Here is a 19,384-nt window from a genome sequence, read left to right on the forward strand (position 1 = left end):
TGTTGGACACTAAATCACCAAAACACTTAGAAATGGCCCAAGGGCACATTTCCCTTTCAATCTCCCCCTTTTTGGTGATTTATGCCAACACAACATAAAGCAAGTAGAACAAGTACAAAATCAATTCAAATAAGAACTCAAATTTGTTTTGAATCAAATTTGGCATATATGGATCATTCTTTGCCACCACTTGGTTTGTTTTTTCAAATCAAACTCAATTTCCTATCTCTAAGTCAAACACACATGTTGAAACATAAAGAGAGATATTTCACGAGAAATTGATCAAGGATTCAAAAACTCCCCCTTTTTCTCATAATTAAACCTTCTCCACACAGGAGACCAACTTTTGACAATGAGAGCAATTAAGAGTATTTTGACAAACAAAAACTCTAACTCTATTATTTTCAAAATTCACAAGTGGTAGCTGATCCATTTATTGCTTTTGGCCTTATTTTCTCCCCCTTTGGCATCAAGCACCAAAACGGGATCAATTTTGGCCCTTTAACCCCATTGCCTCACCAAAATCTTCAACTAAGAGTCAAGAGGCACTAAGAGTACAAAGATGAACTTGGAAAAAGTTACTCTTTCATCGGAGTGCAGTGGAAGTCTTGCATGGTCCAAGTCCACCTTTTCCCTTTCAATCCACCTTCGAGACTAGATCAGACAAACTCAAGCACACAGTTAGTCTCAAAGGGTCAAGTTGTAGCACACCTCCCCCAAATTTGTGCATCACTTGCAAAGGACTTGTGAGGTCCGGGGAGTGCCTGTACAACTTGAGCACCATTAATAAACAACACAATGCAAAAGGAACATGATCAAAGGCATAAACACATGTATGTTATAAATCAATCCAAGTTCCGCGAATCTAAGACATTTAGCTCACTACGCAACTTGCAAAAGGTCTGCTCATCTAAAGGCTTGGTAAAGATATCGGCTAGCTGGTTCTCAGAGCTAACATGAAACACTTCGATATCTCCCTTTTGCTGGTGGTCTCTCAAAAAGTGATGTCGGATGTCAATGTGCTTTGTGCGGCTGTGTTCAACAGGATTATCCGCCATGCGGATAGCACTCTCATTATCACATAGGAGTGGGACTTTGCTCAAATTGTAGCCAAAGTCCCTGAGGGTTTGCCTCATCCAAAGTAGTTGCGCGCAACACTGTCCTACGACAACGTACTCGGCCTCAGCGGTGGATAGGGCAACGGAAGTTTGTTTCTTAGAACTCCATGACATCAGGGACCTTCCTAAGAATTGGCACGTCCCCGATGTACTCTTCCTATCGACCTTACATCCAGCATAATTGGAGTTTGAATATCCAATCAAGTCAAAGGTAGACCCCTTTGGATACCAGATCCCGAAACAAGGCGTAGCGACTAAATATCTAAGAATTCGCTTCACAGCCACTAAGTGACACTCCCTTGGATCAGATTGAAATCTAGCACACATGCATACACTAAGCATGATATCCGGTCTACTAGCACATAAATAAAGTAAGGACCCTATCATAGACCGGTATGCTTTTTGATCAACGGACTTACCTCCTTTGTTGAGGTCGGTGTGTCCGTCGGTTCCCATCGGAGTCTTTGCGGGCTTGGCGTCCTTCATCCCAAACCGCTTGATCAAGTCTTGCGTGTACTTGGTTTGAGAGATGAAGGTTCCATCCTTGAGTTGCCTCACTTGGAACCCAAGGAAGTAGCTTAACTCGCCCATCATCGACATCTCGAATTTCTGAGTCATCACCCTGCTAAACTCTTCACAAGACTTTTGGTTAGTAGAACCAAATATTATGTCATCGACATAAATTTGGCACACAAAAAGATCACCATCACAAGTCTTAGTAAAAAGAGTTGGATCGGCTTTCCCAACCTTGAAAGCATTAGCAATTAAAAAGGCTCTAAGGCATTCATACCATGCTCTTGGGGCTTGCTTAAGTCCATAGAGCGCCTTAGAGAGCTTACACACGTGGTCGGGGTATCGTTCATCCTCGAAGTCGGGGGGTTGCTCCACGTACACCTCCTCCTTAATTGGCCCGTTGAGGAAAGCACTCTTTACATCCATTTGGAACAACCTGAAAGAATGGTGAGCGGCATATGCTAACATAATACGAATGGACTCTAGCCTAGCCACAGGAGCAAAAGTCTCCTCAAAGTCCAAACCTGCGACTTGGGCATAACCTTTTGCCACAAGTCGAGCCTTGTTCCTCGTCACCACTCCGTGCTCGTCTTGTTTGTTGCGAAACACCCACTTGGTTCCCACAACATTTTGCTTGGGACGAGGCACCAGTGTCCAAACTTCATTTCTTTTGAAGTTGTTGAGCTCCTCCTGCATGGCCAACATCCAGTCTGGATCTAGCAAGGCCTCTTCTACCCTGAAAGGCTCAATAGAAGAGACAAAAGAGTAATGCTCACAAAAATTAACTAATCGAGATCGAGTAGTTACTCCCTTGCTAATATCCCCCAAAATTTGGTCGACGGGATGATCCCTTTGAATCATTGCTCGAACTTGGGTTGGAGGTGCCGGTTGTGCTTCTTCCTCCATTACATGATCATCTTGTGCTCCCCCTTGATCACACGCCTCCTGTTCATCATCTTGAGTTGGGGGTTGCACCATTGTTGAGGAAGAAGGTTGATCTTGCTCATCTAGTTCATGTGGCCGCACATCTCCAATTGCCATGGTGCGTATTGCGGTCGTTGGAACTTCTTCTTCATCTACATCATCAAAATCAACAACTTGCTCTCTTGGAGAGCCATTAGTCTCATCAAATACAACGTCGCTAGAGACTTCAACCAAACCCAATGATTTGTTGAAGACTCTATACGCCTTTGTATTTGAGTCATAACCTAACAAAAACCCTTCTACGGCTTTGGGAGCAAACTTGGAATTCCTACCCTTCTTCACTAGAATGTAGCATTTACTCCCAAAAACTCGAAAATACGAAACATTGGGTTTGTTACCGGTTAGTAGCTCATACGACGTCTTCTTGAGGAGGCGATGAAGGTAGACCCTGTTGATGGCGTGGCAAGCCGTGTTCACGGCTTCCGACCAAAAGCACTCGGGGGTCTTGAACTCTCCAAGCATCATCCTCGTCATGTCTATAAGCGTCCTGTTCTTCTTCTCTACCACATCATTTTGCTGTGGTGTGTAGGGAGCGGAGAACTTGTGCTTGATCCCTTCCTCCTCAAGGTACTCTTCTACTTGAAGGTTTTTGAACTCGGGCCCATTGTCGCTCCTTATCTTTTTCACCTTGAGCTCAAACTCGTTTTGAGCTCTCCTTAGGAAGCGCTTGAGGGTCCCTTGGGTTTCAGATTTATCCTGCAAAAAGAATACCCAAGTGAAGCGGGAAAAGTCATCAACTATAACAAGACCATACTTACTTCCTCCTATACTTAGATAGGCGACGGGTCCGAAGAGGTCCATATGTAGCAGCTCCGGGGGTCTTGATGTGGTCATCACATTCTTGTTGTGATGCGCTCCTCCCACTTGTTTACCTGCTTGACAAGCTGCACAAGGTCTATCTTTTTCGAAAGTAACATTGGTTAGACCTATCACGTGTTCTCCCTTTAGAAGCTTGTGAAGATTCTTCATCCCCACATGTGCTAAGCGGCGATGCCACAGCCAGCCCATGCTAGTCTTAGCAATTAAGCATGCATCTAGACCGGCCTCCTCTTTTGCAAAATCAACTAAATAAAGTTTGTCGTCTAATACACCCTTAAAAGCTAATGGACCATCACTTCTTCTAAAGACAAACACATCTACATTTGTGAAAAGACAATTATATCCCATTTTGCACAATTGACTAACAGATAACCAATTATATCCAAGAGACTCAACTAAAAACACATTAGAAATAGAGTGCTCATTTGAGATTGCAATTTTGCCTAAGCCTTTCACCTTGCCTTGATTCCCATCACCGAATATGATTGAATCTTGGGGATCCTTGTTCTTGACGTAGGAGGTGAACATCTTCTTCTCCCCCGTCATGTGGTTTGTGCATCCGCTGTCGATAATCCAACTTGAACCCCCGGATGCATAAACCTGCAAGGCAAATTTAGGCTTGGGTTTTAGGTACCCAACTCTTGTTGGGTCCTACAAGGTTAGTCACAATGGTTTTAGGGACCCAAATGCAAGTTTTATCTCCCTTGCATCTTGCCCCTAATTTCCTAGCAATTACCTTCCTATCCTTTCTACAAATGGCAAATGAAGCATTGCAAGCATGATATATTGTAGAAGGTTCATTAATTTTCCTAGGATCATTAACACCATTTCTCCTAGGCATGTGATTAATAGCATTTCTCCTAGCTACATTTCTACCATGCATATAGGAAGAACTAGAAACAAACATAGCATATGAATCATAAACATGTGAATCAAAAGCATCATAACTTCTATTTGCATTTCTAGCATGTCTCCTATCATGATACGTAAAAGCATGGTTCTTTTTAGCACTACTAGCCATAGGGGCCTTCCCTTTCTCCTTGGCGGGGATGGGAGCCTTATGGCTTGTTAAGTTCTTGGCTTCCCTCTTGAAACCAAGTCCATCCTTAATTGAGAGGTGTCTACCAATCGTGTAGGCATCCCTTGCAAATTTTAACTTATCAAATTCGCTTTTGCTAGTCTTAAGTTGGGCATTAAGACTAGCCACTTCATCATTTAATTTGGAAATTGTAACTAGGTGTTCACTACAAGCATCAATGTCAAAATCTTTACACCTATTGCAAATCGTAACATGTTCTACACAAGAGTTAGATTTACTAGCTATTTCTAACTTAGTATTCAAATCATCATTTATGCTCCTTAAGCTAGAAATTGTCTCATGGCAAGAAGATAGTTCACAAGAAAACATTTCATTTCTTTTAACTTCTAAAACATGAGATTTTTGTGCCTCTACAAATTTGTCATGCTCTTCATATAAAAGGTCCTCTTGTTTCTCTAAAAGTCTATCCTTTTCATTCAAGGCATCAATCAATTCATTGATCTTATCTATTTTAGTTCTATCCAATCCCTTGAACAAACTAGAGTAATCTATTTCTTCATCACTAGACTCATCATCACTAGAAGAATCATAAGTGGCATTGTTTCGATTACATACCTTCTTCTCCTTCGCCATGAGGCATGTGTGACGCTCGTTGGGGAAGAGGGATGACTTGTTGAAGGCAGTGGCGGCGAGTCCTTCGTTGTCGGAGTCGGACGATGAACAATCCGAGTCCCATTCCTTGCCAAGATGTGCTTCGCCTTTTGCCTTCTTATAGTTCTTCTTCTTCTCCCTCTTGTTCCCTTGTTCCTGGTCACTATCATTGTCGAGACAGTTAGCAATAAAATGACCAACCTTACCACATTTGAAGCATGAGCGCTTCCCCTTTGTCTTGGTCTTGCTTGGCTGCCCCTTGCGACCCTTTAGCGCCGTCTTGAAGCGCTTGATGATGAGGGCCATCTCTTCATCATTGAGCCCGGCCGCCTCAACTTGCGCCACCTTGCTAGGTAGCGTCTCCTTGCTCCTCGTTGCCTTGAGAGCAATGGATTGAGGCTCATGAATTGGACCGTTCAACGCATCGTCGACATATCTCGCCTCCTTGATCATCATTCGCCCGCTTACGAATTTCCCAAGAACTTCTTCGGGCAACATCTTGTTGTACCTAGGATTTTCACGAATATTGTTCACCAAATGTGGATCAAGTACAGTAAAGGACCTTAGCATTAGACGAACGACGTCGTGGTCCATCCATCGTGTGCTTCCGTAGCTCCTTATCTTGTTGATGAGGGTCTTTAGCCGGTTGTATGTTTGGGTTGGCTCCTCTCCCCTGATCATTGCGAATCTTCCAAGCTCGCCCTCCACCAACTCCATTTTGGTGAGTAAGGTGACGTCGTTCCCCTCATGTGAGATCCTGAGGGTGTCCCAGATCTGCTTGGCATTGTCCAAGTCGCTCACCTTATGATACTCGTCCCTGCACAAAGAGGCTAACAACACAGTAGTAGCTTGTGCGTTTCTATGAATCTGTTCATTGATAAACATAGGACTATCCGAGCTATCAAATTTCATTCCACTTTCCACAATCTCCCATATGCTCGGATGGAGAGAGAATAGGTGACTACGCATTTTGTGGCTCCAAAATCCGTAGTCCTCTCCATCAAAGTGAGGAGGTTTGCCAAGTGGAATGGAGAGCAAATGAGCATTTGTACTTTGCGGAATACGAGAGTAGTCAAAAGAAAAGTTCGAATTAACCGGTTTCCTTCTCTCGTAGTCGTTGTCGTCGTTGTCCTTTTGGGAAGAAGTGGACTCATCGCTGTCGTCGTTGTCCTTTTGGGAAGAAGTGGACTCATCGCTGTCGTCGTAGTAGACGATCTCCTTGATGCGTCTTGTCTTCTTCTTCTTCCCATCTTTGCGTTTGTGGCCCGAGCCCGAGTCGGTAGGCTTGTCATCCTTGGGCTCGTTGACGAATGACTCCTTCTCCTTGTCATTGATCACAATCCCCTTCCCCTTAGGATCCATCTCTTCGGGCGGTTAGTCCCTTTCTTGAAGAGAACGGCTCCGATACCAATTGAAAGCACCTAGAGGGGGGTGAATAGGTGATCCTGTAAAACTTGAACTTAATGCCACAAAAACTTGGTTAAGCGTTAGCACAGTACTGCCAAGTGGCTAGAGAAGAGTCTTAGCGAAACACAAGCGGGTTGCAATCAACCCCACTCAAGCGGTCCAAAGACCTACTTGAATACCACGGTGTTTGCTTTTCTTTTCTATATCCCGTTCGCAAGGAATCTCCACAACTTGGAGTCTCTCGCCCTTACAGAGATGTTCACAGAGAAGCACGGAGTAAGGGAGGGATTAGCAACTCACACAAGACACAAAGATCACAGCAAATACGCACACACAAGACCCAGACTTAAGCTCAAAAGAATAGCACACTAGAACGGAGCTCAAATCACTAGAATGTCGAACAAGTGCGCAAGAATGGAGTGTGAGTGATCAAGAGTGCTCAAAGAATGCTTGGTGTTCTCCTCCATGCGCCTAGGGGTCCCTTTTATAGCCCCAAGGCAGCTAGGAGCCGTTAAGAGCAATCCGGGAAGGCAATTCTTGCCTTCTGTCGCCTGGCGCCCCGGACAGTCCGGTGCACCACCGGACACTGTCCGGTGCGGATTTCCTTCCTTATTTGGCGAAGCCGACCGTTGGCAGCCTTGGAGCCGTTGGTGCACCGGACACTGCCCGGTGCACACTGGACAGTCTGGTGCCCCCTCCCGACCGTTGGCTCGGCCACGTGTCTCGCGCAGATCGCGCAGCCGACCGTTGGCCCGGCCGACCGTTGGCTCACCGGACAGTCCGGTGCACACCGGACAGTCCGGTGCACACCAGACAGTCCGGTGAATTATAGCCGTACGCCGTTAATTTCTTCCCAAGAGCAGCAAGTTCGCCTGAGCCAGCCTGGCGCACCGGACATTGTCCGGTGCACCACCAGACAGTCCGGTGCACCCAGACAGAGCTGGCTTTGGCTGAAACAAAGCTATCTCTCTCCAATTTGTTTTCTCCTGTTTCCAGCACTTAGACACAATACATTAGTCTCTAAAACAATGTAATAAGTCTGAGAAACATACATTTGTACTTGATTTGTACTTTGTCCACCGTTTGACACTTAGGCACTTGTGTTGGACACTAAATCACCAAAACACTTAGAAATGGCCCAAGGGCACATTTCCCTTTCAAGTACCTTTGTTTGTTTATTTAAGACAAAGAAAAGAAAAACAATATATATTGTAATTTCTATTTACATAATCATGAATAGTAGTTTTTTTCTAAAAATAATATGGAGAGATTATATAATCCAGAGAGATTATAATCTAGAGAGATTATATAATCTGGAGAGATTATTTGCGCTAAATATATGTTTGTTAAGATTATTAGAAATATTTCATATAAAATTGAAAGAAAAAGAAGTGAAGGTACCCCTAAGCTCTTAAAATCTAGCCGCTTACATATTTTAAATATTTAAATATTAAGTATTATGCAATGAACAATTAGATAACTATCATATTTTTTAGGCTATGAGTGCTATATTTTGTGTGATCTGATGCCCCATTTAATATTAAACATTATTGAAATTGTGATAAAATTATGTTCGATGAATTTATCATGCTAGACACAAATATGATATGCTATTTTAATCTATTTTATTATTGATACGATATGGGGCTTTAATATTTTATATTTGATATTTACTTTTGTGATTAAAATGATAATATTTACTGGAATGTTAATGGATATATGGGTATCATGAAGTCCAAGACTTCCTCTCCCTCCAAATTTCTAATGTTATACTCAAAACCTCTATAAACTATCTCTAAACCTACACTTGTTGTACTTATATGCTCATTAAGGTATCCTTCTATAAAAAGCCTCCCACTAGTAGATATAACTCTAATCACGCTATCGAAGTCTTTCCAAAAAAAAGCCTCTTACCACTCTCATTATAGTCTGCTTGGGACATACACGCTAATTAAGTTTAAAATCATGTCACTAACAACAAGCTTAACTAAGATAATCCTATCTTCTTGCCTTATCACATCCACCACATCTTGGGAGCAAGAGCGCGACGATGGATCCGGGGGACACGCTCGTGGCGGCATATCCCTGAGGCCAGCGCACAGCGAAGGCCCCCATGAGGCGCGCATGGCGGCGAGGTGGGAGCGGCTGCGGCATCGGATCCCGAGGGCACGCACGTGGCGGTGGCCCCATGAGGTGTGCACGACAATGAGGTGCCAGCGGTCGCGACGGCGGATCTCGGGAGGGCACGAGCGTGGCAGCGTCTCCCTAAGGTGCACATGGAGCGACCCCTTGAGTTGCGCACGACGGTGAGGTGGGAGCGACTATGACTGTCGGGGACCATAATTAGGGGTACCCTCAAGACTCCTAATTCTCAGCTGGTAACCCCCATCAGCATAAAGCTGCTAAGGCCTGATGGGTGCGATTAAGTCAGGGATCAGTCCATTCGAGCGACTCGATCACGCCTCGCCCGAGCCTAGCCTCGGACAAGGGCAACCGACCCCGGGGGATTTCCGTCTCGCCCGAGGCCCCCCTCCAACGACGAACATATTTCCGGCTCGCCCGAGGCCCTGCCTTCACTAAGAAGCAACCCTGACTAAATCGCCGCACCTACCGACCAAGTTGCAGGAGCATTTAATGCAAAGGTGGCCTGACACCTTTATCCTGACGCGCGCCCCCCGACAGAGCCGAAGTGACCGCCGTCACTTCGCCGCTCCACTGACCGGCCTGACAGAAGGACAACGCCGCCTGCGCCACTCCGACTGCGGTGCCATTTGACAGAGTGAGGCTGACAGGCGGTCAGGCCCTGCCGAAGGCACCATAGGAAGCTCCGCTTCGCCCGACCCAGGGCTCGGACTCGGGCTAAGTCCCTGAAGCGTCCCAATCCTCTGGGACTCAAATGTGATACAATTACTAGTCCCAGGAGGCTAGTAAACACATTTATACATCAGATGATTCCAGATTTTCTTAAACGAGACAAACCTATAAAGGTGGCGATCAACTTTAAGAGTTGGTCCACAACTCGAGACATATCATCAGAGTGGGGCTGAAGCAGCCTGATATACGCAGTGAAGCAATTCAGCGGTCCAACAGCCACAGGCAAGGTTGGGAACAGTCGTAACTCTTACCCGATCTCCTTTTTCTGAAAAACAACAAATAAGCAAGGGTGAGTACAAACGTACTCAGCAGCCCACCTTCACCCGCGGAATGGAGAAATCAGATATAATGCATGGAATATGTGGAGCTCAGGATATTTTGCAGAAACATCAATATTTTATGCAGGGTTGTTTTGAAAAACATTTTGTATTTTGCAAAGCGCATCCTCTCCAAAAGGAGCAGGAAGTTTTTCAGTATTATAATAAAATCCCCTGGACTAAACCATCCAGGTTTCTCAGCAGTTTCCCACTGGTTTTCCTTTTCAAAAACAGCTACTGGACTTCCCGTCCACCATAGCTCACGACTCAACCGCCGGACCTTTTAAAACCATTTTTCTCAAACGCACCCTTTTTCGAAAACAAAACATTAATTGCCATACCATACCAGACTCGTCCATTCCTGTGGACACGAACTATTCGAATAGGTTTTCAAACTCTGCGCAGAGGTGTACACTTTACCCACTAGTCCGGCTCTGCGATCTCATGATCAGTGAGATCCGAATCCGAATCTCTTTCTTCCCTTGCACGTCCTAACCTTAACGGTTATACCGGAAGGAGTCAGGCCACCACCATGTCCAAACCGGACAAAACATTCCCCCTCCTTATCCTCCCGGTGCTCCCCAGCCTTCATAACCCTGGGGTTGGACCGTACGAGTTCAGATTGAGTGACTGCCCACACAGTCTCGAGTGGTTGTACTTATCATGAGTACAGGTAGTGAAAGATGACAAACCGGTCCTTATACGAGGGGACAATCCTTCTGCTCACGCCTAAACCAGCTGAGCCAACACCTTAGGCCCTCCCCTAAACCAGGGAGTCCCTGATTATCCCACTCACAAGGTGATAAGGGTGAAAACCCTTCATCATACACATTTTGAAAAGCATTTTCTTTTGAAAACTCACACCTTTCCTCAAATCCTTTGTAACAAATATATCAAGGATTGATTGCGGCAAGCGGCTTGGGTGGCCATAATAACTTGTCTCAAAATCATATCATGCATAAAATAACAGGCTGAGGGTTGTGGTTGAAAGACATAGGTAATTTATGCATCAAAGGGATCCAGTGAGCTTGCCGTGCTTATTCGGCGAAGGGGAAGGGGAGCTCGCGGAACTGGCTTCTGGCTCCACCGCCTGGTGTAGACTTGCAGATCTGGCCTCCACGAGACGGCACGAACGCTCCGATAACTATGCAACATGAACAAGCAAACATACAAACCAGCAAGTATACCAACAAATATTTAGTATAGTGGTCAAAATAGCGATACATGGATGGGTAGAGTCTTGAGTAGAATATGTGTCATGTGGTGTTGAGATACTACTAGTGGTGGAGCGGAGGTGCTTACCAGGAGGGTGGACTGGAGGCGAAGCGACACTATGTGTGTAGCCAGTAGAGCAGAGTAACTGAGTGGGTGGGGTGTTTGCCTTGGCTGAGGGTGTTGAGTGTGTGTGGAGAGGGAGAGGGTAGCTAGGTGTATTTATAGCTGAGTGTATGTGGTGTAGCACAGTGAAGTTCACTGTTGGTGAGAATAGTGACGAATGAATCGTCTGACTTAGTATGAACAGGAGAGTTATAGGCAGAATATGGGACAAGAGTATTTTGGGAGTTTTCTGGAATATGGACCAGGATTAAGGGATGACATGGTTGGATAGGGAATAATTCGGTAAGAATCTAGAAACAAGAATTATTGGAATCAGAGTTTGGAAGCCTGGTTCGAAGAAATCTCAAAGTTAAGCGTGCTCAACTTGGAGAAACCTGGGATGGGTGACCAGATGGGAAGTTCCTACTGGAAGGAAAATCACAGTCACCGGAGTTCGTATGACTGGAACATGGGTCTGGCTGGTCTTAGGTGGACTGGACAGCATGATGGATGAGTAGTTGAAATTTGGGATGACTAGATGACCGATGAATAGTAACGATGAATAGTGGCGATGGAAAAGGAATTATAGATATCATCGATGAATAGTAACGATGATGAATAGTAATGATAAATAGTAACGATGAATAGTAATGGTGAATAGTAATGGTGAATAGTGATAGTGAATAGTTCATATGAACGAACGATGAACGATGAATAGGAACTATGAACGAACGGACGAACGATCGAATGATTGGACGAACGAACGATCGAAATTTCGGCAGCATAACGGCAGGAAAAGATTATTTGGACGAACGGACGGACGAACGATCGAATGATCGGACGAACGAACGATCGGAATTTCGGCAACATAACGGCAGGACAAAGATTATCTGGAAGAACGATGAATAGGGACTATGAACGAACGATGAACGATGAATAGGGACTATGAACGAACGATGAACGATCGAATGATCGAACAAACGAACGATCGGAATTTCGGCAGCATAACGACAGGAAAAAGATTATTTGGACGAACGAACGGACGAACGATCGAACGATCGGACGAACGGACGAACGAACCATGAACGATCGGACGAACGATCGAACGATCGGACGAACGAACGAACAAACTAAGAACAGGGGGACGAACGATCGAAGAACGATCGAACGATCCTTGTGCTAGTGTGTGCTTGTGTGGAACATGGAGTGGGTGTGTGTGTGGGGGGGGAGAGAGTTGCCATGAAATGGCTTGGGGTGGGATGAGAGGAGGCCCTTGCCCCTCTATTTATAGCCATGGTGGGGGGATTAGGGGGAGGGATGAGAGGATTAGTGGGAGGATGAGAGGATTAGTGGGAGATTAGCATGTATTTGTCTTGTATAAGTGAGCTTAGCTTGTAGAGCTCACCGTATGACACTGGAGGCATACGTATTTGTATGAGCATGAGAAAAGTTACGAAGAAATATTTGTAGGGACTTCAAAAATGATTATAAAGGTATTTCTTAGGAAGAAAATACTTGGAGATATATTGGTGGAATACTTGGGCAATATTTCTGGAAAGAATTTGAGGGGGATCACTAGGGAAATATCTGGGCAGTATTTCTGAAAAGAAATTGAGGGTGATCACTTGGGAAATATTTGTAGGATATTTTGAGGAGGATTTTGGAGAGAATATAGACCACTATATTTTATTTGCTGATATCAACTCGCAAACAAACATTTTGAAATGAAATTTGAAATTCATTTTGAATTTAGAGCGAGTTTGAGAAAATTTCAGGATTTGAATTTTTGGGATGCTACAAATCTACCCCACTTAAAAGGAATCTCGTCCTCGAGATTCGGCTTAGAAGGGTTATGGGTATAGCTTTACTTCAGCTACATATCTTCACTTTGCAGATTCTTCGAGGAGATGGAACTTCAACAAAATCTAGCCTTTCAGGAGCATCCGGTTGCTGATTGCAAGCGCTGATTCTGGCTACTCAAAGATCATCTTCAGGCTTCAGCTTTCGCTTGGCAGCTAGCTTATTGAAGAAGCATCGATGCCAACACGCAAACCTTTCTCTTGCGAACTCCCACATGGATTCCTTCCTTGATTGGTCTTCTGGTGCTTCATCAACAAAACTTGGGTGACCACTTCTCATCCAGAAACTTATATGCTTTGATGATCTGGTCCTCCACAAGCTTGCTACAGGCCTTCTTCTTTTTTTTCTCCATAGCAGGAACCTTACTGGAATACTACCCCACTTAAAAAGAATGAGGGTAGAACTCTTGAATCTTGGGGATTTGAACTCCTTGAAGTCCCACATAACAAGGGTGTTACGGGTCCTTCTGCTGCTGTTGCTGCTTGAGCTGGTTGCGGAGGGATGACTGGCACAAGGTTGATTCTGGGAGAACCTTCTTCTTGTCTTCTCTTCACTATCTTCTTTTCTCTTCTCACTTTTCACTGCCTCTTTCTTTCTCTTTGCTCTTCCCACTGGAGGAGTCTATCGATGAGTATTACCATCATACAGAGGAGGAAACCAAAGACTATGAACCATGTACAACAGTCTTCAACCCAAGAATCACCAAGCATTGTGATCTTAGGGGCGAGGGAGTGGAAAATGGAGTTGCTTGCGATTTAGCAAAGGGGATTTTATCGAGTGTGTGGTTTGCTTTGAGTGAGATGGGAGTTGAGGGAGCTGGTGGGGGGTTTTATAGGCGAGCGGGGGTGCTCGGTTGCAGAGTGGTGGTGATGGAGTAGGTGCTACGCGGCAGCGGGTGCGATAAGGGGAGGGGGGTCTGGTGTTGCCGGCGATGATGGTGGCGGTGGGTGCGCTGCAAAGGGGGGTGGGCGGCGGTAGTGCGCTGCAAAGGGGGCATGGGCGGCGGTGCTAGTGCGCATGGAGGCGGGCACGCATGCGGGGGGCACGGGTGAGTGGTGGGGTCGATGACCCTGATGTTTGTGGTCTCTGGTTCCAAGAATCTTTGCCTCTCTGTATGGTAATAACTCCTTCTGTCCTCTTTTCCTGTTTACTTTGACTCAGGGGCAGTGCTTTGATTCTCACGATCGGTCCTTTTGACTGAGCGACTGGATAGGTTCCTCTGTAGCTTATTCCATGCTTCAAGGGTAAGCTTCCCGGTATCTTCTTGGGTAAGACACTTTTCTCTTCAGATGGGTTAAGATGAGAATGGAAGCATAAGGTAAGGATTAGCTCTAATTTGTAATCTATGTTTTTAGAGAAAACCTTTTTAAGAAAAACGAAAAGAAAACACACAAGCTCAGCAATGATAAGCACAAACAAATCAAATGTTTTGAATAAGGGAAGAATAGAGTTTTTCCAAAGCACGGACTACTCAGATTCGGGGGCTAAGCATAACTACTATTGCTTGGCTCCTGAATTGAGAACTATGCTAAATGCAACTTATGAGCACTAACGTTAAAGCATCACATATGCACTAAAAAGGGGAGAAAACATCAAGCAAAATTCATTTTGAAATGCCCTAGGGGGCCACACAAATAGAGTTTTTGCAAAACACGAGTCTACACGATTACCTTTCATACATGCAGGGCTCTAGCCAAAGTGAAGAAAAACTTCACTACCCAATGCATGCAGAGGACTGGGCATAACTAACTTCAGACCAGGCAGCTTCTCTTCTGGCAGGGCTGACGCACAACTTCAATCTGAGATATCTCCTGGATGGGTCAACAGGGAGCTGATGTTGATGACTTCTTCTGGCGGCGACTGAGATGGCAGAACAGGGTCGAACTCTTCTTCAAGCGGGACTGGCTCTTGTAGCTCCTCTGAGGGCGGCGGTGCTGGCGGGGTGCTTGCAGCTTCTTCTTTGACCTCAAGGGAGGGTGCTGGAATCTTCTTCATGGCGAGGGGCTCAAACAACTCTGGCGGGGGATCTTGGGAGGATTCAGGGTGCTCTTGCTTATCCATAGCCTTAGGGGAGACTGGAATTCCTTCCAAGACTATGGCTCCTTCCGGTAGTTCCCAAGCCTTCTTCTCTCCTTTGATAGAGACCGGGTGACCTTCAAGAATCTGGGGGTCTTCAGCTTTGATGGGTTGAATAGGGTTGGATGGAGCGGGCTCTTGGATCCGCAGGGCTCTACGTTGGTTATGGGTTACCAAGTAGGCTTCCATCAACTTCTGGACATGCTCATCCTTGGCTTGCTTCAGGGCTTCAACAGCAATGACTTCACGACTCTCCAAGGCAGTTGCACGGGCTTGAGCTGTGGTGAGATCCACATGCAGCTGACGGTTGCGCTTCTCTGCATCTTCTGCTCGGGCAATCATCTGACGGTGGTGCCGAGCCAAGAAATCATACTGTGCATCCAGGGTGAGCAGGTATGCAGTGAGGTACACGACTGTGGGGTCATCCTCAAGCAGCTGCTGCTCTTCCAATGCACGCATCCTGGCCATCCAAGCGGGACGGTCTCTCTGAAAGGGCGGAAAGAATCTGAGCGGGGTGTCGGCCACTTCTTCTTCATAGATCTGACACAGGGCCCTCAATGCCTTGCGAGCGACGACTTGGCAGGTGTCTCTGAATCTGTGCCCAGCAGCAGTGACACTCCATTCCACATGGTGTGGACTGGATCCAATGTATACAGTCACGACACACTTTTCTATGCCATGCTCGACAAACTCACGACCATCATACTCTGGCTGGCTCCTGATTCCGAGGCGGACTGTGCATGCTCTCAGCAACTTGGGGAAACCATCTTCATTCTGGCAAAAGCTGGTTTGGCAGCGAACCTCCATCTGACTTCTGAGAGAAGGAAAGGGGGAAAAGCATTTTTGAAATGAAGGGATGAGAGCAAGATTTTTTTTAAGAAAATAGTTTGGACTCAAAAACTTTTGATCAGGCTAAGGGTTACGTCCTGCGGCCAACCTAACAGCTCTGATACCACCTGAAGCGTCCCAATCCTCTGGGACTCAAATGTGATACAATTACTAGTCCCAGGAGGCTAGTAAACACATTTATACATCAGATGATTCCAGATTTGCTTAAACGAGACAAACCTATAAAGGTGGCGATCAACTTTAAGAGTTGGTCCACAACTCGAGACATATCATCAGAGTGGGGCTGAAGCAGCCTGATATACGCAGTGAAGCAATTCAGCGGTCCAACAGCCACAGGCAAGGTTGGGAACAGTCGTAACTCTTACCCGATCTCCTTTTTCTGAAAAACAACAAATAAGCAAGGGTGAGTACAAACGTACTCAGCAGCCCACCTTCACCCGCGGAATGGGGAAATCAGATATAATGCATGGAATATGTGGAGCTCAGGATATTTTGCAGAAACATCAATATTTTATGCAGGGTTGTTTTGAAAAACATTTTGTATTTTGCAAAGCGCATCCTCTCCAAAAGGAGCAGGAAGTTTTTCAGTATTATAATAAAATCCCCTGGACTAAACCATCCAGGTTTCTCAGCAGTTTCCCACTGGTTTTCCTTTTCAAAAACAGCTACTGGACTTCCCGTCCACCATAGCTCATGACTCAACCGCCGGACCTTTTAAAAACCATTTTTCTCAAACGCACCCTTTTTCGAAAACAAAACATTAATTGCCATACCATACCAGACTCGTCCATTCCTGTGGACACGGACTATTCAAATAGGTTTTCAAACTCTGCGCAGAGGTGTACACTTTACCCACTAGTCCGGCTCTGCGATCTCATGATCAGTGAGATCCGAATCCGAATCTCTTTCTTCCCTTGCACGTCCTAACCTTAACGGTTATACCGGAAGGAGTCAGGCCACCGCCATGTCCAAACCGGACAAAACATTCCCCCTCCTTATCCTCCCGGTGCTCCCCAGCCTTCATAACCCTGGGGTTGGACCGTACGAGTTCAGATTGAGTGACTGCCCACACAGTCTCGAGTGGTTGTACTTATCATGAGTACAGGTAGTGAAAGATGACAAACCGGTCCTTATACGAGGGGACAATCCTTCTGCTCACGCCTAAACCAGCTGAGCCAACACCTTAGGCCCTCCCCTAAACCAGGGAGTCCCTAATTATCCCACTCACAAGGTGATAAGGGTGAAAACCCTTCATCATACACATTTTGAAAAGCATTTTCTTTTGAAAACTCACACCTTTCCTCAAATCCTTTGTAACAAATATATCAAGGATTGATTGCGGCAAGCGGCTTGGGTGGCCATAATAACTTGTCTCAAAATCATATCATGCATAAAATAACAGGCTGAGGGTTGTGGTTGAAAGACATAGGTAATTTATGCATCAAAGGGATCCAGTGAGCTTGCCGTGCTTATTCGGCGAAGGGGAAGGGGAGCTCGCGGAACTGGCTTCTGGCTCCACCGCCTGGTGTAGACTTGCAGATCTGGCCTCCACGAGACGGCACGAACGCTCCGATAACTATGCAACATGAACAAGCAAACATACAAACCAGCAAGTATACCAACAAATATTTAGTATAGTGGTCAAAATAGCGATACATGGATGGGTAGAGTCTTGAGTAGAATATGTGTCATGTGGTGTTGAGATACTACTAGTGGTGGAGCGGAGGTGCTTACCAGGAGGGTGGACTGGAGGCGAAGCGACACTATGCGTGTAGCCGGTAGAGCAGAGTAACTGAGTGGGTGGGGTGTTTGCCTTGGCTGAGGGTGTTGAGTGTGTGTGGAGAGGGAGAGGGTAGCTAGGTGTATTTATAGCTGAGTGTATGTGGTGTAGCACAGTGAAGTTCACTGTTGGTGAGAATAGTGACGAATGAATCGTCTGACTTAGTATGAACAGGAGAGTTATAGGCAGAATATGGGACAAGAGTATTTTGGGAGTTTTCTGGAATATGGACCAGGATTAAGGGATGACATGGTTGGATAGGGAATAATTCGGTAAGAATCTAGAAACAAGAATTATTGGAATCGGAGTTTGGAAGCCTGGTTCGAAGGAATCTCAAAGTTAAGCGTGCTCAACTTGGAGAAACCTGGGATGGGTGACCAGATGGGAAGTTCCTACTGGAAGGAAAATCACAGTCACCGGAGTTCGTATGACTGGAACATGGGTCTAGCTGGTCTTAGGTGGACTGGACAGCATGATGGATGAGTAGTTGAAATTTGGGATGACTAGATGACCGATGAATAGTAACGATGATTAGTAACGACGAATAGTGGCGATGGAAAAGAAATTATAGATATCATCGATGAATAGTAACGATGATGAATAGTAATGATAAATAGTAACGATGAATAGTAATGGTGAATAGTAATGGTGAATAGTAATGTTGAATAGTGATAGTGAATAGTTCATATGAACGAACGATGAACGATGAATAGGAACTATGAACGAACGGACGAACGATCGAATGATTGGACGAACGAACGATCGAAATTTCGGCAGCATAACGGCAGGAAAAGATTATTTGGACGAACGGACGGACGAACGATCGAATGATCGGACGAACGAACGATCGGAATTTCGGCAGCATAACGGCAGGACAAAGATTATCTGGAAGAACAATGAATAGGGACTATGAACGAACGATGAACGATGAATAGGGACTATGAACGAACGATGAACGATCGAATGATCGAACAAACGAACGATCGGAATTTCGGCAGCATAACGACAGGAAAAAGATTATTTGGACGAACGAACGGACGAACGATCGAACGATCGGACGAACGAACCATGAACGATCGGACGAACGATCGAACGATCGGACGAACGAACGAACAAACTAAGAACAGGGGGACGAACGATCGAAGAACGATCGAACGATCCTTGTGCTAGTGTGTGCTTGTGTGGAACATGGAGTGGGTGTGTGTGTGTGGGGGGGGGGGGAGAGAGTTGCCATGAAATGGCTTGGGGTGGGATGAGAGGAGGCCCTTGCCCCTCTATTTATAGCCATGGTGGGGGGATTAGGGGGAGGGATGAGAGGATTAGTGGGAGGATGAGAGGATTAGTGGGAGATTAGCATGTATTTGTCTTGTATAAGTGAGCTTAGCTTGTAGAGCTCACCGTATGACACTGGAGGCATACGTATTTGTATGAGCATGAGAAAAGTTACGAAGAAATATTTGTAGGGACTTCAAAAATGATTATAAAGGTATTTCTTAGGAAGAAAATACTTGGAGATATATTGGTGGAATACTTGGGCAATATTTCTGGAAAGAATTTGAGGGGGATCACTGGGGAAATATCTGGGCAGTATTTCTGAAAAGAAATTGAGGGTGATCACTTGGGAAATATTTGTAGGATATTTTGAGGAGGATTTTGGAGAGAATATAGACCACTATATTTTATTTGCTGATATCAACTCGCAAACAAACATTTTGAAATGAAATTTGAAATTCATTTTGAATTTAGAGCGAGTTTGAGAAAATTTCAGGATTTGAATTTT

This window comes from Zea mays, chromosome 5 (genome assembly GCF_902167145.1).
Source record: "Zea mays cultivar B73 chromosome 5, Zm-B73-REFERENCE-NAM-5.0, whole genome shotgun sequence".
NCBI lineage: Eukaryota > Viridiplantae > Streptophyta > Magnoliopsida > Poales > Poaceae > Zea > Zea mays.